Here is a 26,373-nt window from a genome sequence, read left to right on the forward strand (position 1 = left end):
TATTATTATTACTATTATTAAAATTTTACTTGTTAGCTTTTTTCTCTATTAGCAGGATTATGCCAAAATGACATCACTGATTTTGACAAACATATTACAAAAGAAAGACCTTATGGAAGATTGGAGGGGGATACTGAATCAGTTTCATAAAAAATCCCAATCTCATAATTGCTTAAATTTCATAAATTCATATCTTGGTTCTCAATTGACCAATATTTATGAAATGTGACTCAGTTATGGGTTGGTTCCTCACTTAATGTGCTGAGTTTCATTTTGATCGGATCTGGATTGCATATTTAATAGTACATTTTCTAAAAAATGTGGGAGCTCACACATTTGGACCTACCTGTACTGCATTGTTATTAATGGGGTAGAATTTTTTTCCAAGCCTTTAAAGTGTGAATGATCATGGTACCATGATGATGATCACTGATCCAGATAACTGCAAATATCTGGCAAAGAGGATATATGGCGCTTGGCATAGGATTGCGCTCACTGGTTGCTCTGGTTTGTCCATGTTTTGGACTGTAAAAGAAACCCATCAAGCTAAAGATCGTGTAACTCAGTGGCTCTAATTAAAAACTTCTTCAATCAAAATAAGAAAATGTGTTTGATGGGAGGTAGAACAAAAATATAAACAAGTAGAGAAAGACAGAGAGAAAGAGTAAGGTCAAAATATATTCAAAGATGTGTAAATCCAAAGCAAATATACAGTGTGGAAAAAAAGCATTTTATTCTCCCGAGCTCTACTACAAACTGTCTGCTCAACATAAAAAACAGAAATGACTTCCCAGAATGTGGAAGATACTATCTCAAGTCCCATGCAGCATTTATTATCCTCAGTGTTCCTGTCGAGGACTCGAGCTGAGCGTGAACATTTCTGCTTCCAAATCTTATGAGTTCAGCACCAAGGAAAGCTCACCAAGCACAGCTCCTCATTTTAGGGATTTAAGGAAGCCCAACAGGCTCATGTTTAAACCTCAAAATCTGGACAATGTGAGACTTTGTGAAGTGACTTACATTCTTCAGCATGACCATTTCTCACGTAATGCCTATAAATGCAGCATGCAAGTCTCTTTCAGTCCAGGGATGAACAATTTTGTATTACTGTCAGATTCTTGGAAAACCTTCAATTACTGTCACCAACTACCATGAAATCTTACCCAAAATATGAATTTAGGAATCTTCAGGCATTATTTAGGAAGTAAGGAATCAAAGCAAACAGTTCAGCACTTTGAGGCTCATATTGTATCATTCATGCATACAGAATTGACAGTTTAGTTGCACCAACCTGCTGCAGCTCCTCCTGGGAAAAGCAGTAAAAGCAACAAAAAAAGAGGAAATAGTTAGTGATACATCCAGTGTTACCATATCTTAAATGATTAAGTATATATATATATATATATATATATTTTTTATCATCCAGACTTCAAAAAGAAAAAACCCTTGAAAATCCGAACATTTTTCACAGTACAAGCACCCGCAGCTCCACAAGTGGGCACAGATTGGCCTGGGCCCCCCCATTTTAATCAAGGCTCAGGTGCTGTTCATCCAATAACAAGCCGAAGGAAAGCTTTGAGTGACAGTTTTTCAGCCAATCAGCGAGCTTGCATCCCACATGGACTCTTAAGCCCGACTCAGGCTGCATCATCATGCTGCGTTCAATGACACCCAGAATTCTAGGGTAATCGACTGGGGGTCCTGGAGTCGGAGCTCCTACACGGTAAAGTTGAATTTCCTCTAAAAATTATTTTGTTTGACGTCTCATAAGAATGATGGCACCTGTGCAGTGCTACATGTTGGTGGTAAAACAGTGATTAAAAGCATTTTAATGGTAAAAACTTTAGGAATATTCACCAGTGACGTGTAGTCAGGGTAGGCAAGGTAGGCAGTGCCTACCCAAGGGTGAATTGATATTTTGATTATTTGTTTTAATTATATTATAATTATAAATTATTTATTTTTCCATTTCCGATAGCCTACAGTACCTAAAAGTTTTAATGTGTCAGCGTTTTGTGCTTTTCATAGCCTAAATGACTAAACATCGCCATTCCCTGGGACGACAGAGACGCTGCACAGTCTCACTCCGCTGTAAGGCAGGAGGAGGCCACACCCTCTTCCAAAAGCACATTGCTGCTCTGCCTCTGGCCCCATAGCGTGTTTTTATGTGTTTGTGCATTCACAATCAGCTCCCCAAGATGAAAACCATTTATGTAAAAAGGCAGCTCTCTATGCTGCCTTTGGACGTGCTATGCTAAATTCTATACGTACTTTCAGAGTGCATTAGTGAATTGATAGAGAGTGGCTACTGCAGCTGCTATGTTCTCTAGCTAGTGGGCGGGATAACACTACAGTCAGGATGACAGTGCTAGAGACGCTAAAGAAACTTTTTTTTGAGGAAAAACGACAGCTTTTAAAAGATGGGAAACGAACACCTGAGCTACCAGACCTTCAGCAAAGGAAAGGTCAGAACATTGTTTGTATTTTTCACAGTGAATGTTACAAAAGGAAGGAATGACTTTGTGGATGTGCTTCGCTGAGGCTTTTCCGAGTTGTTGTTGTTGTCATTTTTTTCCGTGTTTCTGTGTTTCTAACACAAACAACGAATGCGCTGCCGTGTCATGAGATATATCTTGTTGGGAGAGTATGGAGACTATATTAAATAATTGTTTATGTTTCTGTAATGGTGTTTTACGATGTTGATTTTGTTAGATTAACACTTGCCAGCAGAAACATATGGAATTGTTATTGGTGTTGACATTGGTGGTCTCGAATTGCAACGTCCTGCCTACCCAACCCTAGTGCTCACGGCACGTCACTGATATTCACTCTGTTCACAAATTACTTACTGCTGCTGTGGAACACAGTAATGCAGGCTTTTATTGTTGCTATTTTTATGATTTCAAAATGCATTAAAAATGATTTATTTTTAATGTTTTAAAGCCTTACATAAGTCACTTTGAATGCCTTGTTGTTAAAATATGCTTCATAATGTGGTCTATTCAAAATAATCATAGCTTTAATCACACAAACATTGTTAACTTCATTGTAATTTCTCAGAATTTTCAAATGAGAAAGGCAAAGTTCAGAGTTGCCTTGAATGCAGATTCAGTGTTGCTACGGAGATGTCTGGGATTTTTTTTTTGGTTTATTTAAACTGGCCCATCCAGTTTTCTGGGGGCCCACTCACAACCAAAATCCTGGCACCGATAGTGAGTATTAGTAAGACCTTAATAGATGAGGCTCAAACAAACTTGCAGAACAGTAGCAGACAAAACTGTGTTGAAAGCAACAGTTTTTTTTTTTTACAACATGTTTTTGGACTGTGTAATATACATCATTTTTCTCTTCCAGATTGAGTTGCATGTTTTTCCTGGTTGGCAACACTAATGGAATGATTGTATTTCTTTTTGAGTTGCTCAACATTTTTTTTTTTCATTGATAAATCAATTCATAGATTTTGCAATTATTTACAATTAATTTCTAATTGACTGTGAAATAATGTTGCTTTTTCAACTGTGTCACCTCCACAGCATTATTATGCAAACTATGTAGTAGTTTGGCGGCACCTTAAAAGCTTGCAATACACAGTAGTGAGGTCACCCACAGAGGAGTCTGCCAAGTCTTTAAAAAAAACTTGAATGGATGCCAGAAGTACAATTTTCCCTGAATCACTCCTTCTTTATGCTCACACATTTCACGCACCTACTCCTATCTGTCCATGCACACCCCCACCACTCTAAGTCTTTCACTTTGCTGAAAAAGCCCTTTCTGCATGGAGCCCTGGCAGCTCCTCACAGCACATTAGCAGCATGTGACCCATATATGTGCTGAGAAACGATGCATTTAACCCAATGCCCTTTCCTGCTGGTGCACGCTTTAGGAATGTTGAATATAGACCATGGTAAGACAGCACGCTACTTTGTTCATGGGGAAATACAGCTCTAAAAAAAAATATTGCTCTGCACTGTGTGCATGTGCTCCATCGACTCAGAGAGAATCTGATGTATTTTCTTTTTTCCAAGTGTGTCTTCTATTCCCATCTTCAATCTGCAATGGGTTCATTCCTGCTGTGGTCTTCTATCAGACAGAACATCAATCTGTGAGACTGACATTTAATTCAAAGCGTGTGTGTGTGTGTGTGTGTGTGTGTGTGTGTGTGTGTGTGTGTGTGTGTGTGTGTGTGCGTGCGTGCGTGTGTGTGTGTACAGAACAAGGATGCACACACAAACATGTTATCAAAATAAACTCAATCCCAAGCAGGAACCTTGGTGTTTCTTAAAGGGCCCATGTTAAGCTAAATGGACTTTAAACATCATAAAAGTGCTATTTGGGCTTCATACACATGCCCAAAGTGTTTTTTTCATTGATTCCGTCAATCGTTAGTTAGAGCAGTGATTCTCAATTGGTGGGTCGGGACCCAAAAGTGGATCACCGACCTGTACTGGATGGATCGCGGACAGCTAGTCAAAAATAAATTAATACGCAATATGCCTTTTATTTTTAAAGAAACTTTTCTTTTGACAGGCATGCTGTGAAATGCATGCTGCACAGGAAAATGTATAGATTAGTAATGTATAGATGTATAGAACCCCTGAGTTAGAGGGTGATTTGCTCCTTTCTTACTACAGGATGAGCCCTAACACCTCGCTCCAATTTGATGACGCGTTCCCACTTTGATGCGGCACTGAGCTGGAGAAGCCACGCCTCCAGGAATCTCTCGACTGTGATTGACATGTAAACAGACACACCCACAAAGGTGAGCATTTCAGCGTCCTTCGCGCAGTACTATATGTATTTTCTACAGTCTATGTATGTACCGGTGAACACCCCGCCCCCACGCTCTGTCTCGTGTTTATAAAGCAGCATGAGCTTGGCTACGGAGTGGGTGGGAGGAGGGCGGGCCATCCTCTGGCCCTACGACAGCGTGCGGGGGGGAGGAAGTCAGTGTCTCCCACTCCCACTCATGAATATGCATAAGTAGGCCGCAAATCAGCCTGTTTGTGTAGAGTTGCTCAGAAAGTGACTTTTCAGAGGCTAAAACTCTGGAAAACAGGCGAGTTTGGGAAAATAAACCTCAAATATTGGGTTTTTGGAACTAATGGAGATGGGTGAAAAATAGCATGACATGGGACCTTTAACACTCTGGACCCGGCACAGAAATGAGAAGATGTGAACTCGAACATTATTGGGAGAAATGTTGTGTACATAGAAATAGAAAATATAAAGATTTGAAGAATGAGAAAGCTAAATATTTTTGAATGAATATGATTTCTGCATGAATTGAAGTATTTTGGCTTTGACATACAGTATTGTCTTACAGTTATAGGTGGATAGGAAAAACCAAAGCCTGATATTTTTCCTTATACTTTCTTGTCACGTGCTTGACAATGAAGTCCCACTCAGTTCCGCTACTTCTTGATCTCTCTCTCATTTCGCACCTCCTCAGTCAACATCTATATTAGACTATTTATCGAACAAATCTTCTTGATGTTCTCATTATTAGTGCTGCTTTATTCATCACATGCATTTATTTCCAAATATGTTGACTTATTCTTAAAGCTATACATAACAGATGTAGGGAACTAAACCCCCAAGTTGATCTTTGACTTAGCACACTAGTTTCACCAGCCAGTGGAGTCGGGGAGTCTGTCGCCTACTGTGAAGTGCAAACGTGCCCCACAGGGGGATCTTCTCCCTCTTCCTGCCCGAACAAAAGAACAGGAGAATCCAAGATCACCTCTCTGCTACCTTACGATCAAAAGAAGAACATCCCTCTTCTCCCCCCTTTACAAACAGATACTTTTGGGATGCTGTAAGATCAAAGAACTGTCCCAATGACCCTTTGACCCCCTGTGGTAAGATGTCACAGAAGGACACTTTCCAGGCCCCTTATCTGAGATGTCTCCCAGTGAAGAAGGGAGAACAAAGAAATTGTATTATGTTTGAAAAGTTACAAATGAAAACATTATTGGAATGATTTCGACAGAAATTGAAATTGCAAATGTTGTCTGTCCTCTTTTCATGTAATTCAATAACCAACAGAATGCTATTTTAAAGTGTTTATCATTTAAAAGTGCTTAAAAATACCAGAAAACATCACAAAAGTTAGTTTGAGGTATCTACTGCAACCATATAGTTAAGAAGAGGCATAACATGATTTTTGACATTTATGTTTATGAGTAATTACAAGTAAAATTCATTAACCGGTTCCTAAAGTGTTCCTAGGATATTTTCCAGTCGTGTTTGGTATCAAACTCTTTCGTAATACATGATATTTCAAGATATGATGTTGAAAAGATGTTTTGAAATATGTGGAATTAATTATTAGGCATTCTTTTATGTTTAGGAACTTCCTTTGTTGTCTGTCATTCCACTCACATACACACACTTGAGACACACCCACAAGCTGAAAGCAGAGACATTGACCAATCACCGATATGATCTCAGAATGATCAACCAAGACACCTCCTCCAAAAGGCGTCTCCAAATTCGTTTTAATGAACAGCTGCTTGGTTCGGACAAATCCAGCAGCTAGTGACGTGCGTAACAGCCGAAAGGAAGCCCGGCCTGCGACCCATTGGGGTAAGCCACGAGCCATTCCCTAACCCAGCTGCGAAGGCCAGAAACCGCCTGGAACGGCTGAAGGGGCTAATCTGTTGAAACGCAACAGAACCCAACGGTGGCACGTCCTGCTGCATTTCTTCAAACAGCACCTCCAGGTCCAACCCTGACATCATCTTCAAGGTACCTGAATGAATTTCATCAGCAACTTCATCCACAATAGATCACGTACATACTTCCATAACTACAAACGTACACACACAACATGTTCCACACAGTTCATCTCATTCATGTTTGTTCGTCTCCCCTGTCCGTCCTCCTCTCTTTGTTATGAGCTCTCTTTATGATTTTATTCTTTGATTTTATGATCTTATTATTCGAATATGTATCCTGCATTTTTATTCAATATTTAGTAGACTAGCATCCTCCTAGACTAGTGATTTCACTTTATTACATATAACCCTCACTTTTATTAGCCTAGAAATGCATTTTATCATGATTTAATTATCCCATTTCAATTGATATTTTGACTGTGTTAATTGTTGACTTTTGAATAAAAGGTTAAACATAATCTTTGATTCCTCTGATTCATTAAAGCTGTGATGATGGTGTAGATTTGCTGTTAGAATTCATTTTTCCCTGGTTTCACATTGATGAGTTTAGTCTAAAAACTTAGACATATTTCTCCTGTTAAAAGGAGTGGCACCCCGCAAAATTTGAAGTAATATTAAGAATCATAATTAATATTCTTAGTTAAATAACCCATTAATAATAACTCATCCTCCTATACACATCACATGATCGCATGTTAGATGATAGGTCAAAAGCTAAAAAATAAAACTTTGCTATCAATTTGTGGAAGAAATGCCCCAAACACATGTAATATCCCTCAATATGTGTGCATTGTCATTTTGCAAATTTCAGCCAATCAGCTGTTACATTATATTATTGAAACATCATATTTACCTGTTCTCAACTTTGGGATCAGGACCCATTTGCTGTCACGAGACACTGGGAGGGGGGTCACCAGATGCCTTCAAGAAACTAAGAATATTTTTTGAACAATTTGAGCCCATTTTTGCTTATTTTTACCCCTTTTCTGCAACTACGCCAAACTGGACATATTTTAACATATTTTCATCACTTTTTTTTGCCCTTATGTTGCTCCTTCTAATGCACTGTTGCTACATTACTCACATTTCTGCCACTTCTCCATTAAATTCCGATAAATTTTCTCCACATTGTTTCCACTTTCAAGACATTTTTGGCACTTATAAACCCTTTCCACCACTTTTCCCAAATATTGTTGCATATGTTGACTCATTATTGTGACTTTTAATCTCTTTTCATCATATATCATGCTTATTTTTCCCAATTTAACCACATTCACGATTTGTCATCTGTTATCACAGATTCATAGAACAATGGAGCATCATTTTTGCTGACTTTATGGATGGACCCCAAAAAGCTCTCCCCTTTATTCCCCCTTTTTTTCTGTCCTTACAGCTGCATTTTTAAGCGTCTTCATGACTTTCAGCCTCAAAAACCCTGAACCTTAAACCCTTATTACATGTGCTTTGCCTTTAAACATCAGCTCCAATGCTGACGATTAATTACCTAATGCAGAAATAAGCACATACAGGAAACAAATTATTGAATAAATCAATAAAAGGAAGAACAGTAGAAATGAAACTAACCGGTTTGGCTTTTCTTTGCAGTAATTGGCTCATAATATCATGCTTGATGGCAGTGCATTAATTCATGCACATTGTTGCTAGATTGTTAGTCACAATAATTCAATAGGTATGTAATAAACTAGTAGCTTGATGAAGTCAACATTAATCATAATTTGTGCATAATTAGCTTTAATTTGATTAGAAATGCCTGCTACACTTAACTGATGTTTCTGTAGTATTTCCCCACCAGGGGAATCTGGGTAATAATAAACTATAAATATAAACTCAAATCTGCCCAATAAAATATACATACTTTGGTAGTTTTTTTTTTAAGTTGTAGGTTAATATTCTTCTAAAAAAAAAAGAAAGAAAGAAAGAAAGAAACTTCCAGCAATAAATCTACTGAGTTTGTATATCAACAAAGAGGAAGACGGATTTCACCTCACTGAGTACAAAGCACTGCCGTGATAAGTTGGTCCTATGGGCGTCTTAATGGGGATTTAAAAGCTGCTGCTGAGACCTTTCGACGGAGAAAGCTGCCAATGGGCTTTTCTGTGTATAATAAAGCACTGATGAGGCAAGCAAATCAGTCAGGGCCAGTGGTGGCTCACAAGGTAGAGAGAATTGTCCAACCACTGCTTTGACAGTTTGGACAGCTTTGGATGGAGCAGGAAACTGTGCTTTAACAACTTTACCTTAATGTGTCTGAATGATTGGCAGAAGCTGTCTTTAGTCAGATTAGCAGCGTAGTTGGACGCTTGTGCTCATTGAATACAATTTTTGTCACCTTGTCACCAGGGTCGAAGATGCTCAGAACAAGCATCGAGGGGAGGGGCTTCTCTGTTGCCGGTGGTGTTCATACAATGAATGATATTGTGGCGATCAGTTACGGTCATAATTCACTCAGTGACTGTGAAGTGACGGGGAACAGCTTGGGCGAGAGTCGAATTCAGCGCTACTTCCGTTTCTCCCGTGCCCAGTTTGACGACCAGCTGAACCGCATGGGCGCTCACAACTCCTACCAGGACACCAACTACAGGTGCTCTATTCCAGCAGAAGAGCGCCTGTCCATCTGTCTCCGGTTAGTGATTTTTTTCTCTCTCTGTATTCTGAATAAGTCACGGTTTTCGAAAACGCTCCTGATCGGTCGACGTGCTGCAATATGCCCAAAAAGTTCGACAATCCCAACTCCAGCGTCAGCTGTGTTGGAGGAGCCGGTTGCACGTCAAAAGCTTCCACTGTGGGAAAAGCTTCAAAATGTGCCGCACAGGAGGCACAGGACACGCAGCGGGACGTCCAACGCTCTCTGGAATCGCTTTTGACGTGTTTGGTGTGAACGCACCATGAGAGAAGTGATATTTAAGTTTGTTCAGAGTTAATGTCCATGGGGCACAGAGAAAGCGGACTTTATGCTGGATCAAAAATATCAATGTTCAAGTAATCTTTACATTTCCTTTAGTTTATACAAATCGCCAACACATTGAGCATAGTGTTAGTTCAGGCAGGCCACGGACGTCAAGTCAGCCCCACCTTCAATCTACCAACAGCCCACATTGGCTCCCTATTGGTCAGAGCATACAGGATGCACTACTTAAACTGTGGCAGCTGCCTCATACCGCCTCAGCAAGCATCTTGCAACCCACCTCCACCCAACTCCCCCAGGTTAGTATGTATCCAAATACCTGGATGTTATTTCGTTGTTATTAACATCTGCTTTGCTCTGTTCCAGAAGGTTTCTGCAAACCGCTCTCCTTGCTTTAGCCTTTTAGCTAGGGCTCATGGAAAGTCAGGGAGGAGTGCGCTCTCGGCCTCCGACTTTCCACGTAAGCACGCGGAAAAGTCCAGGAAGTCCCGGATTAGACCCATATCGCCAAATATAAGATTGCATGCACATGAATGTGAAGCGCTTGAAGGGGCTATATAAAATCACATGCATTATTATTAAAAATAAATCATTTATTGTGACAAAAGCAGTCCTGACTGCACTTGGCATTTCTTCTCGTCATTCGAGGTTCCAGGTTAAAAAAAAAACATTTACCTTCCCTCCCGCCCGAGTTAATGAAGGATCTCCTGGTGCCTACACATCAATGTTTGGAATATACCCAGTGCAAACTATCAAATAAATAAATCCCACAAAAGGAATCAAGTTTATCTTTAAATAAACAGTAACTTAATTAATCACTTTAAGGTAAAATATAAAATTATTTAAACCTAGAAAATAGCTCCAACAGCATTGTTATGTTTTCCAACTTCAATTTTTTCTTTCCAAAAATATTGTATCGTTATTGAGAGTCCATTATCGTATATCGTATCTGACTGTGTATCATCCCACCCCTAACAGCTACTATTCTGTAAATCAATGAAAGCACAAGAACCATAGGAGCGTTTGGTGACACCTTAAAGTACATCACATGATCCATCTATAATGAAGAGCTGCCCGTCTATATCTATTGTTCAGTTCACTGCTGGGTTTATTTTTTATTTTTTGACAAAAAAGATGGTTTCAAGGGGTACTAAATTATAATAAACTAGCATGTATGACTCATATCAGAGTATACACGCAGAGCCTGGAATAATACAGTGTCCCCCTGCAGCCACCAGCACTCTCTCACTGCAGTGCAATTAAATTCAGTGATTGACAAAACCAAGAAGTGCAGTGGCTCCCTGCTAGAGACACCAGCTAAAGAATAGAGGCTGTTCCCCTGTAAGGAGTGACACATTCGATGATTAGACAGCGTGCTGAAGAGGGCTGCTACAGATGCACTCACACACTCACACACACTCATAAAGACAAGGGGGTGGGTTTGGGAGCAGTTTGGGAGTTACTGCTCAGTGTAATAAAGAGAAGGCTGCAGGCAGCTGTGGTCTAACAAAAAGCTAATTCCCCCTGAACCTACGCCGCACTACGTCACTCCTAATAACCACTCACATCCTGAGACGCAGGCCCACTGCAAAGCTCCACAGCTCTGACTATTGTGATAGCATTTCAACCCATTAGAAACACACATGCCTGCTGGGACTGACAGGAACAGACATGGGCAAGTGAGGCTACATGCGGCCCCAGGTATAATTTTATGTGGCCCCCAAAGTAAACGTACAAAAAAAACATACACAAACAAAAGCAAGAATACTTTTTTTTTTTAATTACAAAGAATTAAAAAATTGCAGGAACATACAGGGAAATACTCAAAAAACACACAAAACTTCTACATAACAGAACAAAATGACAACAGTAATACATAATACGCCAAATAACACAAAATAAAAACATACAAAATTACAACAAAAGTACACAAAAAGACAAGTAAAACACGAAAAAAATAACTCACAGTGCTTACAAACAAGCAAAAACAACAACACAGTTCCGCAAAGGTTTTTCCAAAAAACGTTAAATAACATAAACACACAATATGACTCCAAAAAACATGCATTTTACAGGAAAAATACACAAAAGGACAACAGAAATGCACAAAATGCAATCATGACATCAAGCAAGACAACAACAAACATACACAAAATGACATAAAAACACATACAATTACTATAAAAACTATTTGTTTCTTCCTGTTTTAATGCTCAGAATTCATGTCAGCATTATTCTAATGCTGACATGAATGTGGCCCTTTGATCAAACAAGCACATTTTTGTGGCCCCCGCTGTGATAGAAGTTGCTCACCTCTGGACTAGAACAATACAACAGCACATGGCTGAAGATCTCAATGCATGGGCAGGTGGACATGGCCATGCTAAAGTGCTGAAGATACACACAGGCAGTGATGGTATTTATGATGGGAATGGAAAAAAAATGAATCACATCAACAGAGACGCTCACATAAATACAATCAGAGATGAGGACAATGTTGGTATTCATGAACAGGCTTCTCAGTAACCATGTATATGTATGAAGTATTTACAGTGACAGGGGATTGTTAAACCTTTATATAGACACAAACGCTCAAACCTCCACGTTAGGGAATAAATGGTTTTTGTTATTGTTTGAAACGCTTTTCTCAAACCTATCATTTGTAATCTGTGCTTTACCTTCAGGAGAAGAATCATCAAAAGGCTCTCCTCAGAATGCCTGTATTTTTTCTTAACGATGCTTTCCCTCACACTTTTTTCCTCGCACTCTCATCACGCATTCCTCCCTCAAAGATCTTTTCCCCGAGGGTTGGTTAACACACCACTGTTCTTCACACTAATCTAAAGAAACAAGGTGAAAATTACATTGACGTTGGGTTTTTGTTGAATGTCTGGCACTTTTTTTGAAAAAGGACCCGAGCTGTTGACACATTTGTCATAATTAACCTGCGTGGGAAGGAAAACACTATGTGAAGGAGAGTGGAGGTCAACTAAGGAGAGATGGAGATGCAATCATATAAAAAAAAGGTAAGCATACTTTGGGGAAGATTTCCATATTTTGGACATATACTGTATGCTCTAAAAATAATAAAATAATAAGATTTTGTGCTTTTATTAAAGGTAGGTAAGTTAGTAAGTAAACTTTATTTATAGAGCTCTTTTCACAGGTAAAAACCACAAAGTGCTGTACAAACATTTCTGTATCAACCCGTCCCAAAAAAAACATAGAAAAACAGTCACAAATAACATGGGAGACAAGAACGGGGGAAGTGTGGGTTGCCAAGGGCATTGGAGGCTCCCCCGAATTTAGATGAAAAATGGGAAAAACAACATAAGTGGTGAGGGTAAAAAGCAGATTTTGAAATGAACTTCCTAAAAGAGAGCAAGGTAAAAAAAAAAAAAAAAACAGGAAAAAACCTCTCAGCTACAAAAACACAGTCACGAAAACCATAGCACGTGGGAAGGTGGAGGTGGGTGTTGAATCTGGGGTGGGGTATTGGGGGCAAGGGCTGGGTGGAGAGGGGGAGAGGAATTCCAGCTGCTAGGGGAGCGAGCAAGCAGCCAACATTCCATGAGGGGGGGAGGAGGAGGACGGAGCGTCAGATCTGTAAACATCCCTGGTGAGATTGAACACATCCTTGAGCTGGCGTGTTGGGGGAAGCCAATTGGTGATAATTATTTGTTTTCGTTACAGGCGAGCGCTCTTTTCAGTAGCCTTGAAAGTCCAGATGACAGTAAATCCAATAGTGTGGGATCAAACAGCAAATGGCTGGGACATCCTCTCCATCCTTTCCAAGATCGATTTGATTCCATGCAAATGCTCCAAGGTAGCTTACTTTTGAGTTCATTCATCATGATATTCTGAGAGTTCAATACTCTGCCCAAACCTTCAGAGATGACTGGCAGCCTTCCCAAAACAGCTGCCAACATCATACAGACTTTACGATAGATCGGCCAGCTCCAATTAGCAGCATCACTGCTACCATGATTCCAATCATGTAAATATCCACGACATCCTCAACGGAGAGTAAAGCCAAGCACACAACCTTCCACCAGTCCCAGGAATCCATCGTGTATCCGGCTGTAAACTTTCCATCAGGAAGCGCAGGCTCACCTCGGTCTTGTCTTCTCATTGAGAAAATTTGATCAATAGCATTAGGTGTCCAGCTGACCAATTCCATCGTTTTGGTTTTTGGATGAATACAGCGAGAGTCTCCTAATAGCTTCATAGACAGCAGACAAAACAAGCAGCAAGGGTAGATAGTCGAGGAGAGCGGGAGCAGAAAAAAATGTGACCGCCTTCACGAGAAGCAGAAGAGAAAATGTAATTATTAAAAATGCCCGCACACACTGTTTTCCCCCATTCACAGTAGCTCATAATGCATTATATATATATATATATATATATATATATATATATATATATATATATATATATATATATATATATTTTGATACCATACATACTTTTATCTTTAACATATATTTAGAGTATGCAAATTAGAACAATGTCAAACCCGATACAAACTCTCTCTACTTTAAAAGAAAAAATGTAGTTCCAGTTTTTCTTTGTATTGTCAAACACCTGCACTTTACATTAACTCAACAAAGCCTTTTCTCCGTGTTATCCACAAAACAGTTTCTCACATCTGTATTCCTTATATCCAAAGAGTCCTTGTTAAAAAATAATTAGTCCATCAGCTTCGAAAAGAAAGAGCCCTTGGTTCATTTAATCTGTCTAGTTGTATTACAACACACTTGAGATTAAATTATTCTACTTTATTTTCATTTCCTCTATGAGGTCTGACCTTCAAATGTATCTGTACAGATCAGAGCCCAATGCCCGATAACACCGTGAATTTTATTTTAGGCCATTTGCAGGGAAATTACCTCCACTGTGCAATATTAGAGAAAGAAAATGAAAATGCAATATGATGAAGCAGTGATTCAAAGTCTATAACAATTTGTCTGGGCTTTGTCCTCTATTTCAATCTCCTTAATTTAGTGCTACAGAAGAAAAAACAAATTGGCCTTAAAGATGAATTGGCACCTAACTGGAGCTCCTCCGTCCTGATATCTTGAGTAACCATGCATATTAAAGAAGAGTAGCTCTTGCCAATCTTTAGAGGTTGGGGTGTCCTCGATTATAATGCTTGTTTTGTAAAGCTGAATTGCTTCAAAGTCTGTGTAATAACGGCTACGGTAGTATTCTGGAACCTATGGGACACAGTTCAGATCACAATTCATTGCTCTTCCAACCTTGAATCTCCAGCTTACAACCAATTACCTCACCTTTTTACCCCTCCAGCCAACCTCAATAAATCACTATTCTCTGCCTGATCACAAATCAACACTTTATCCCAACAAGTACACCTCAATGCTGTGCGACAACACCACATCTGACCACAGCGCAGCAATTAGGTGAGAACCATCTGGATGAGGTCTCTGGATATGCTGCTCTTAAAGCAACCCTGACCTCTGACATTTAACCCCTCATTCAAAACCCCACTGGCTTTACCTCACAAACAGTTTGAATTTATTGATTCTTTAAAAAGGACAAAGAGCATTAATAAACAGACATGCTTGTAAATAAGCCAGAGTTAGCCAAAAGAGGCTAGTTTTGATGTTTTGTTAAAGAGTTAAAGAGAAACGAGTACGCACATGCCATTGTTCTTCTGTTACCTGTGTCCTGACTCTTGACTAATTTGAATGTTAATTCAATTGACAACTTGATAATTTGATAATTCAAGTCAAATGTTCCAATTTCACTGATTATCTGATCTTTGCTTTGCTTTGATAAAGCTCTTCTTGGTTTACTTTAGCAGAAAGCGTTTAGCACTAAAGGTATTCCCTGTGAGGCTGCCCCACAGTCAATATAAAGGTGTAACATTGATTTGTTTCTATCTAATGCTTATGTAACGGCTGCGGACTCTTCAGCCATCCGTTAATTGAAGACAGGACTCAGCTTGGAGTTGATCACTTTACTGTGATAGACACAAAAATGCACATCTTTTTTTTAGTGTCTTCATTAAAAGCAGCACACCTGGCTCCCTACAGAAGCAAACAGCACAATAAAATAGCTGCTCAATACATATAACGTGATAATGACGTCATTACACGAGGCACTAGTTAGCTAACTGCAGTTATTAGCAGACTTCACAAAAGTACCAAAACACAAAGCTAGCTCACAAATGAAATTGAAAACAGGTCCATAACATTACAAAACATAATCTTAACAGGTATTATACAACCACAGTTGTCAAAAATAATAAAATAAACTCCCCTTCACGGAGTTACAACTTACCCTCATCAGCACCGTCACTGCACTGAGAGGGAGGAAGTGAAGCTGCTGCAGATAGCATGCGCAGGAGTGGTGTGCTTTTCAAAATAAAATAAACGATAAAATTCACAAATAATTTAACCTGAAAAACTAGTGCATTGTTTTATATTCATTACACTTAATAAAGAAAATAGTTATCATAGGCCAGAGGAGAGAACTGTATAACAATGTATTAAAATACTTACAGATAACCGTATACCGACCTTGTTTATATGAACTAATGTGTTTTTTGTAGGGATGTAACGATTAATCGTAAGGCAGTTAAAAATCGATTCATAGGTACCACGGTTCACATCGATGCTCTGAAAATTGAATCGCAGTACTTTTTTTAAACAGCAGAGGGCGCTATATATTAATCCTTCCAGAAGCGGACGTGACGGGCGGAATCTGCTACTATTTTCTTTCTGGCCGCCATTTACTGTTAAACATGCTCATAAATGATTCTTTACTCCTTTAGCACCGAAAGAATATCTGTAATATTACGTGAATATCTGTAAAAGTCAGGTTTTTCTATTAACTCTGTCTGCTAGCATAGCTTCTCTTCTTCACTGGTGGAATAACTGCATGCCAACCGACCACTGGGTTACTAGCGCCCTCTGCTGGTCTAAATAAATATCTGACGTAAATACAGTAAAATGACTGTTTTTTTTTTTTGTTTTTTTTAAAGTCCAATTGTTAAGGCACAAAATACATTACATACAATACAGTTGCACTTTTAAAAAGAAAAAGAACTATTACGCAGTTTTGAATTGTTTATTATAGAACCAGAATTTAAATTAATAGGCTTCTTCATTTGTATTATTCCTTTATTTATTTCATTCAAGATTTATTTTTAGTTAAATTGCATCATTTTGAATAGTTTATCAAGGGATTCTTTTGACAATGAAAAATAAAAGGAAAATAGTATAGTATTTTCCCCAAAAAAATAAAGGAATATTTTTCAGTCATTTGTCAACAGTCCCATTTTGTAAAATAAATCGTGAGAAAATCGTATCGTGAACCCAGTATCGTGAATCGAATCGTATTGGGAGTTGAGTGAATCGCTACATCCCTAGTTTTTTGTTTTTTACTTGTTCTAATCCCCGCTATTTAACTCAACTTCCCTCTCTGGTTAAATATTTTCTACAATGCTTTACCTATTCTCCTGAAATTCAAGAAAAGGGGAGCAACACGTGTGATCGTCACCATATGGATGAGATACTATAACTGTCATATGACACTTCAGGCCATTGGGTAGAGGATCAAGTGCTTACAGAAGAGTAGACGATAAGATGACTGTTGGGTAACACCTTACTTGAAGTTTTTTTACATAAAACTGTCATTAAGTGTCGTTCGCTAAATCATGACACCTTTGAAGCTATGTTGGCATATTTTGGGTTAGATGGAGGGACCTAGTGGGTTAATGTTAGGGTTCGGGGTTAGGGCAATGAAGGGTTAGGGTTAGAATAACAAATGACACTCAACGACAGCCTTATGACACCTTATTCATGCTAATGACAGGTGTCGTGTCATAATGACAACGTAATGTCAGCCTTGTGTATAAAACTTCAAGTGTTACCGACTGTTGTTTGAGGAAAAGGAAAGGTGAAAGGTCGGACGCAATGAGGAGGACGATGGTAGGTCAACTACAGGTCTATTCAATATAAAAGAATCAATAAGATCAGACCAAAGACTGAAAAGCGGAGGAAGGCCTTCATCAGACTGGACACAGGACAGGAAGGGGAGAGGAGTGGAACATATTCATTAAGCCAGCACTCATACTTACATGGGAGTGCTGAAGCATATACAATAACTTTGACCCACAGACATAGACCAAAACAAAGACATTGGCTAAACAGATTTCTCATACACTGACCAAGAAAAAACTCAAGAACTAAATCAAAATATAAGACCAGCAGAAGTAAAAGCCAACTAAAAACAAACCCAAATGGCTTTTGATCGAACTTGTATAACCTTGTGTTGTACTGGCGTACGCACATGGAATAAACTCAAACAGAATCACTAAACCAACATAAATTGGACCCATACATTGAAATTCACCTGAACCAAAATCAAATATTAAGCTTTAACACACATTTAAAGCCAACAAACTAAGCCATTACAAATATACGATTGTATAATTATGTTTACCCACCACCGGAAAAATTCAGTAATTACACTATAGCTCACTGGTTGGATGACTAAAAACAATATGTGCTATTTTAGTACATTTCATAATGCAGACAATGAGCTTTACACATATACTGTAGATTTCAATATGACAGTGTCACACTGTATATAATCTTAAGAAGAAACAAAAGGCTAGAGTATTGAGTGGAGCTGGTTTCACTGTTCGAAATGTAATTGTTTGAATGGAAAATAGATGTCTTAACTGAAGCATTTGCATAAAAAAGCAAACGGAGATATACAATATGTGAGAACAGTGATATACAAGCACATTCATCATTCATTAAGAAATGTCTATGTAAAACCCTTATTCTTCACGCACGCACACACACACACACACACGCACACACACACACACACACACACAAATGACTGATGACTTCAGGGATCTAGAGACTAACCAGAATCATCCCACTGCCTTGCGCTCTCGTGGGAATGACAGACAGATCCATGAACAACATGGACACACATTTACATTAGCGCACACATGCACGGAAATATACACAAAAGTGCCAAAGATAAGGATCTTTGATGGTACTGGTCTACGGGTTATCCTTCCAGAAGCGGACGTGACGGGCGGAATCTGCTACTATTTTCTTTCTGGCCGCCATTTACTGTTAAACATGCTCATAAATGATTCTTTACCCCTTTAGCACCGAAAGAATATCTGTAATATTACGTGAATATCTGTAAAAGTCACGTTTTTCTATTAGCTCTGTCTGCTAGTGCATAGCATCTCTTCTTCACTGGTGGAATAACTGCATGCCAACCGACCACTGGGTTACCAGCGCCCTCTGCTGGTCTAAACAAATATCTGACGTAAATACAGTAAAATGACTGTTTTTTTTTTTTAAAGTCCAATTGTTAAGGCAAAAAATCATTGCAATCACGGTTTTTTTTTTTTTTTTTTTTTTAAAGTCCAATTGTCAAAATACATTTTCAGTTGCACTTTTAAAAAGAAAAATAACTATTCAATCAATCAATCAATCTTTATTTGTATAGCGCCAAATCATAACCAATGGTATCTCAAGGCACTTTACAGTAGAGCAGTCTTAAGGACGGACTCTTCATTTTATGGATACACACATATGCATATATACGTATATACACATACATATGTATCCCACACCCAACATGAATTCATCATGGCGGCAAGGAAAACCTTCTGTTAAGCAGCAGGAACCTTGTGTGGATCCCATTCCTATGATGAACAGCCATCCACGTTATGCTGTGTTGGGTGTGTGCAGAGAAAAGGGTGGAGACAGAGCCGCTGAGTCTCTGTAACTCCACACTGAGGATCCCACGGACCTGCAAGACAAAAGCCAGAAGGAGTACAGGAGCAAACACACAAGGGAAGAAGGAGACATAGAGGGAGTGTTTGAAAGAGGAATGGGACCCTCTCCGGTCCCTCTCTAACCTAAATGACCTCTCTCTTAACGCCCTCTCCAACCTCTCTCCAACCGAGCATGCCAGACCCCCCCCCCCGGCAGTCTATGCCTATTGCATCTTAATTATGAGCTATGAGCTGGTTCCTAACTAAAAGCTTTATCAAAGAGGAATGTTTTGAGCCTAACCTTAAAGGTAGAGAGGGTGTCTGCCCCCCGAACCGTGGTTGGTAGATGGTTCCAGAGAAGTGGGGCCTGATAACTGAAAGCTCTTCCTCCTATACTACTTTTAGAGATGAATGGAACAACGAGTAGTCCAGCATTTTGAGAGCGTAGTGTTCTGGGGGGATTGTATGGCACTACAAGCTCCTTGAGATAGACTGGTGCCTGTCCATTTAGGGCTTTATAAGTGAGAAGAAGAATCTTGAATTCTATTCTATATTTTATGGGAAGCCAATGCAGAGAGGTTAATACAGGAGTAATGTGATCTCTTCTCCTAGTTTTAGTCAGTACACGTGCTGCAGCATTTTGAACCAGCTGAAGTGTCTTAAGCGACTTGCTCGGGCAGCCTGCTAAAAGAGAATTACAATAATCCATTCTAGAGGTAACAAAAGCATGGACTAGTTTTTCGGCGTCGCCCTGAGACAGGATAGATCTGATTTTAGCAATGTTACGGAGATGAAAGAAGGCAGTTCTTGAAGTTTGTTTTATGTGAGAGTTGAAGGATAAGTCCTGATCAAATAGAACCCCAAGGTTTCTAACAGTTGTGCTTTGTGCCAGAGTAATGCCATCTAGGGCAGTTAGGCTAGCATAGGTTTCTCTAAGGTGTCGCGGGCCCAGTACAATGACCTCAGTCTTGTCTGAGTTGAGAAGAAGAAAATTTTGGTCCATCCAGGCCCTAATGTCCTTTAGACAGGCCTCAAGTTTAGATAGCTGATTTGTCTCACCTGGCTTCATTGATACATACAGTTGGGTATCATCAGCATAGCAGTGGAAGTTAACAGAGTATTTTCTCATAACATTACCAAGGGGGATCATATAGATACAGAAGAGGATTGGACCTAGCACAGAGCCCTGAGGAACCCCGTAGCTTACTTTAGTGTACACAGAAGACCTATTATTCACGTGTACAAACTGGTACCTATCAGATAGGTAGGACTTAAACCAGTTTAGGGCAGTCCCTGTGATTCCAAGTAATTTCTCTAATCTCTCTAGTAGAATATAGTGATCTATAGTGTCAAAAGCTGCACTAAGATCTAATAAAACCAGCACTGAGAGTCGTCCTTCATCTGAAGCCCAGAGTAGATCATTAGTTACTTTAACTAAAGCAGTCTCTGTGCTGTGTTGAGCTCTAAAGCCTGACTGGAAGTCCTCGAACAGGCTGTTGTTTTGAAGAAATTCACAGAGCTGAGCTGCCACAACTTTCTCAAGAATCTTTGAAATAAAAGGAAGATTAGATATAGGCCTGTAGTTTGCTAAAGTGCTGGAATCAAGAGTAGGTTTTTTGAGAAGGGGTTTGATTACAGCTACTTTAAAGGACTGTGGCACGTAGCCTATTGATAGGGATATATTTATTGTCTCCAACAAAGATGGGCAGACTAGGGGAATAACTTCTTTAAACAGCTTAGTTGGGATCGGATCTGAAAGGCAGGTCGATGGTTTGGAGGATGAAATAATAGGGTTAAGTTCCTGAAGTCCTATATGTGTGAAACAGTTTAGGTTAGGCCTATTTACATTTAATGGTACAGCAGGCCCAGGTGAAGGCAGGGAGTGGCTAATTTTATCTCTAATCTTGTGAATTTTATCGTTAAAAAATGTCATAAAGTCCTCACAGCTGAGGGCTAGAGGAATCATGGGCTCAATAGAGCTCTGACTTTGTGTTAGCCTGGCTACAGTGCTGAAAAGGTACCTCGGATTATTTTTATTTTCTTCAATTAGTGAGGAGTAGTATGTAGATCGACTATGTCGTAAGGCTGTCATGTATTTACTATGGCTTTCTTGCCAAAGTATTTGTGACTCCTCTGTTTTATTGGAGCGCCACATTCTCTCTAATTTACGGGTTGTTTGTTTGAGTGTGTGAGTTTCAGAGCTAAACCACGGAGCTTTCCTCTGACGTTTAATAGTTTTTTCCCTCAATGGGGCAATTGAGTCCAAGGTGGATTTTAGTAGACTAGCAGAGCTATCGACAAGCAGATCCAGTTGAGAGGGGTTATAATTAATATCATAGTTATTTATTGGATGGTGCACTGAGTTTAAGGCAGCAGGAATGGCCTCTTTAAATTTAGCCACAGCACTGTTGGATAGATTTCTACTTGTAACTATTTTATTGCACAGTGCGAGATCCTCTAGGATAATGTTAAAAGATATTAAAAAGTGATCTGATAGCAGAGGATTTTCAGGGTAGACTTTTAGTTCATTAATATCAAGGCCATATGTTAGAACAAGATCAAGAGTATGATTTAAACGATGAGTAGCTTCATTAATAGTTTGAAAAAAGCCAACTGAGTCTATTAGGGACATAAAGGCTGAGCTCAGGCTATCACTATCTTTGTCCACATGGATATTAAAATCTCCTACTATCAGTATTTTATCAGAACTGAGGACTAAGTTTGATATAAACTCAGAGAATTCTGATAGAAATTCAGAATAAGGGCCTGGAGGACGGTAAATTATCGCAAATAAGACTGACTGGCAGGTTTTTGATTCGATATGAGATAAATTTAGAACCAGGCTTTCAAAGGAAGTGTAACTGGCCTTTGGTTTAGGATAGATTAGGAGAGAGGAATGATAAATAGCTGCTACACCACCTCCACGGCCTATGTCTCGTGGCATATGAGTATTTAAATGACTGGGAGGAGTGGCTTCATTTAAACTAACATATTCATCTTGATACAGCCATGTTTCAGTTAAACAGAATAAATCAAAGTTATTTTCTGAGATAAGGTCATTTACTAGTAGAGATTTGGATCTCAGTGATCTAATATTTAATAGAGCACATCTAATGGTTTTATGTTTTGGTGTTTCTAGATTTGAGATTTTAATTTTTTTCAGATTTTTATAATTGATAGCTCTTTTATTTGATTTTATGTTAAAATCATTGTGAAATATGGGTCGGGGGACTGACACCGTCTCCATAAAATAATATTCATCACCATCACAACAGTTGTCATGGCGATGAACACAGCTATCCTGATAGCAATGGGAGGGAAACTGTCCTAAGGCAAGCGCAGAGGGGCGTGGAGGACTCCCCCTCTGTAACATGGTCTCATTCATGAGATGTCATAAATGTGCCATGTTTTCTGATAGTAGAGATGCTCCCTCCAAAGTAGGATGGATTCCATCTCTTCCTATCAGGTTCGGTTTTCCCCAGAAGGATCTCCAATTATCAATGAAGCCCACCTCGTTTTCTGGACACCACCTCGATAGCCAGCGGTTAAATGATGACATGCGGCTATACATGTCATCACTGGTCAGATTTGGTAAAGGACCAGAGAAAATTACGGAGTCCGACATTGTTTTAGCATAAGCACAAACTGATTCAATGTTCACTTTGGTTGCTTCCCACTGGCGACGTCGGGAGTCATTAGTGCCGACATGGAGGACTATCCTATCAAACTTACGATTACTCTTTGCCAGCAACTTTAGATTTGATTCTATGTCGCCCGCTCTGGCCCCTGGGATGCACCTCACGATGCCCGCTGACTTCGCTAGCTTCACGTTTCTCACTATGGAGTCGCCAATTATTATGCAGTTTTGAATTGTTTTACTATAGAACCAGAATTTAAATTAATAGGTTTCTTCTTCATTTGTATTATTCCTTTATGTATTTCATTCAAGATTTATTTTTAGTTAAATTGCATCATTTTGCATAGTTTATCAAGGGATTCTTTTGACAATGAAAAATAGTATAGTATTTTCCCCAAAAAAATAAAGGAATATTTTTCAGTCATTTGTCAACATTTTCTCTCTCTCCTTTTTTCTCCACAAACAGACACTAAATAAAACACTAAGCACACAGTCAGTCTGCCTTTCACTGTCTCTCTTCTCACTTTCCTCTCTCCAAGGACATGTAGCTGAATCCACCCACTACTAGGTTTGGATCTTATAAAACATGCTGTAGCCTTGAAGCTCCGCGCTGCATCCTAATAACAAACTAATCCAATCGGGTCAGGCTAAAAACAGAGCAAGATACAGGGCAAAATTTTGATGCCTTGTCTGGCTGAGTTAGTCTCATTCACACTACATGCCCATGGGCTGATCAACACCAACTCAAATTAAGACAAATTCTTCTGTCATGACTCATACATAGTCATTTATGCTATTTTGTATCGCACTCAAGTGTTACATTGGAATCATTATCCACACCATTAAACCTAAACATGACATAGATGTTTTGGTTCATTCAATAGTTGTTTGCGATAATGTCCAATCAAACAAGAAGTAGAGACCTTGCAACAATGGATAAAAATTAAGAAAAAGGGATATTTATTGGCAAAATGGCACTAAAATCTGAAAAATCCTAAATGTTTTTTGAAAAGGGGCAAAATTGGGACAAAGGAAGTTGCAAAATGTCAAAGAAAATGGTAAAAAGGAGTTAAAAAGTTTCCCTTTTTAAGGTTTTTTTGGATGAATAATAATTAAAAATGAGACATAAAGAGCCGCATGTTGAGTACCACTGACAGCTTTATTATTGTTTAAGGAAATGCATTTAATAAACATAATTGGGAGTCAACGGTTGCCCTACCCTTAGAACACCCTCACTTTTAAAATTGCTGCATGTGAGGCCAGACATCTGGTTGTGTGTTTACTTCTCAGTCTGTGTTGAAATGTGCTGAAAAAGAAACAGCTTTTAGAACAAACAAAACATGAAAAACAACTTACAGTATATTAGTTCCTCTGAGGTTTCTCCTGGTGAGATATCTTCCCCCCCTCTTCCTCTTACCTAGGCTGATGATAAACTACTGGTTACAGCATGTGCAAAATTGAAAAACACACACAATGAAAAAGCTGTTCTGGTAATAAATTCAGGAAGCTAGGAGGTAAGATAGTGGAGCAAACAACAAAGACACAACAAGTGGACTTTAGAGCGATTCATGAGAATATAAAGGCAATTAAGTCGCTGTCAGTGCGGATGAGAGTGCTTTTCTAGAAATACAATGTGGGGTGCAAGCGAGGAGATGAGATCTGTCTGTAAACCAACGAGGACAGCGATGGGAGAAGGGGGGTGATGCTGAAAAAGAGGGTTTATTATAAGGGAGGGAAAAGATCTACAGCAGAGATGTGTATAAAAGGCACGCCATAGAAAACCAGCCTCTCTCTGTGTTCTCTGTGTGTGGTAGAAAGCAACGTAGACAGGTAGATTTGTCTACGGCCAGAAAACTCACACACTCACTGAAACAGCTTTTCAGTGACCTTTGGCGTTCCTATGGCAACAAAGAGCAAAGGCCTGGTAATGTTCAGTGTTGGGAACATTACTTTAAAAAAGTAATTAGTTATAGTTACTCACTACTTGTTCCAAAAAGTAACTGAGGTAGTAACTGAGTTACCCTATAATAAAAGTAACTCATTACCAAGGAAAGTAACTATATGCGTTACTGTTAAAAAAAAGTTGCTATATGTCAAAGAATTCAGATTTTTTAGATGCGTGTGTTGTTGTGAGGTGCTTCATTAAATTCGAGTTGCTTACAACGGATGTCGACAAAGACTTCGCTCCTGGATGTAATGAACACTTCACATGTACGTTCTTGCCTTTGATCACAATGAATTTAAAGTAGTTTGTATCGTCACCTTAAAAATGTCAACTTGTCATCAGATTGCTCCACTCTCACCATCTCTGCTGCTTCATCAAATCTGTACTGTGTGTGTGTGTGTGTGTGTGTGTGTGTGTGTGTGTGTGTGTGTGTGTGTGTGTGTAAAAACACTTGCTCTGATTGACATGACGCCGCCTTAGCCAATCATAATCGCTCACCTTGTTTTTAACCCACCTCCTCACTACAGCTGAGTAAGAAGCCGGGATACTTTCGGATCACAGTTTATTCAATCAATGCATGTAACTCACCGCATTTAACGTTCAGTAACGATAACGGCGTTGTAACGGCGTAAAAAGTAATTGGTTAGTTTACCCCGTTACTGAAAAACAAACACTGGTCATGTTGTTCAAAGCGTGACTCGTAAAAATGTTTAGAATTGTTTTTCTTCAACAATCATTAAGACTGTTTGTAAAGACAGTGTAAAAAGTAGACAAGGTTCAATCTGACCACAACTTAAAACAAGATAAAAACATTATTAATTTTTACAGCAAATGTTGATATAGTTTTAGTCAAAATATCATCAGGACTATTTCAGTTATAGCCATAGTTTCAGTCAGTTAATGAGTTAATAATCTGTTACATATATAGTAGACTACATTTTTTTTTTTTTATTCTTTTTTAATTTAGTTACTATTTAGCAACCTGATTTTGGATGGTATTAAATACACAGACTAAGACCACGTGATCAAATTAATTATGATTGGATTTTGTTCCATGTGACAAAATTATTGTGTAGTAATTATTAGTTGACAAAACTATCAAAATATATTTTTATATAGTTTACGTTGAGATGTATGTTTTTAAATAGTCATAGTCTTGTTATTATAAAAAAAAAAATGGTTGACAGAAATTAACACTGTAAAGAAAAAGATTCATACACTTATGATAAATGCTTTCCAAATAGCGTTCTAATATATATGACTTCACAAACATGTGATACTGTATTCAGAAAATAATTGTATGTATTCCTAAGAAGATTTCTGTTTTGTGCTAATAGATATTTTCACTGTGTGGTTGTAATATGCTTTGTTTACAGTAAAACTGTACCTACTCTTAAAGATAACCATTGT

General features: G+C 38.8%; 1 protein-coding gene across 2 annotated transcripts in view; it reads right to left on the bottom strand.

Annotated features, from left to right (window-relative positions):
• dab1a (DAB adaptor protein 1a) overlaps positions 1-26,373 on the bottom strand; it is a 368,477-nt gene that overhangs the window by 250,741 nt on the left and 91,363 nt on the right. For both annotated transcript variants that reach the window (XM_028443731.1, XM_028443733.1), the window contains exon 2: positions 1,292-1,306. The gene's annotated coding sequence lies outside the window, so the exon portion shown is untranslated. The remainder of the gene's footprint in view (positions 1-1,291; positions 1,307-26,373) is intronic.

Source organism: Gouania willdenowi, chromosome 4, assembly GCF_900634775.1.
Source record: "Gouania willdenowi chromosome 4, fGouWil2.1, whole genome shotgun sequence".
Classification (NCBI taxonomy): Eukaryota; Metazoa; Chordata; class Actinopteri; order Blenniiformes; family Gobiesocidae; genus Gouania; species Gouania willdenowi.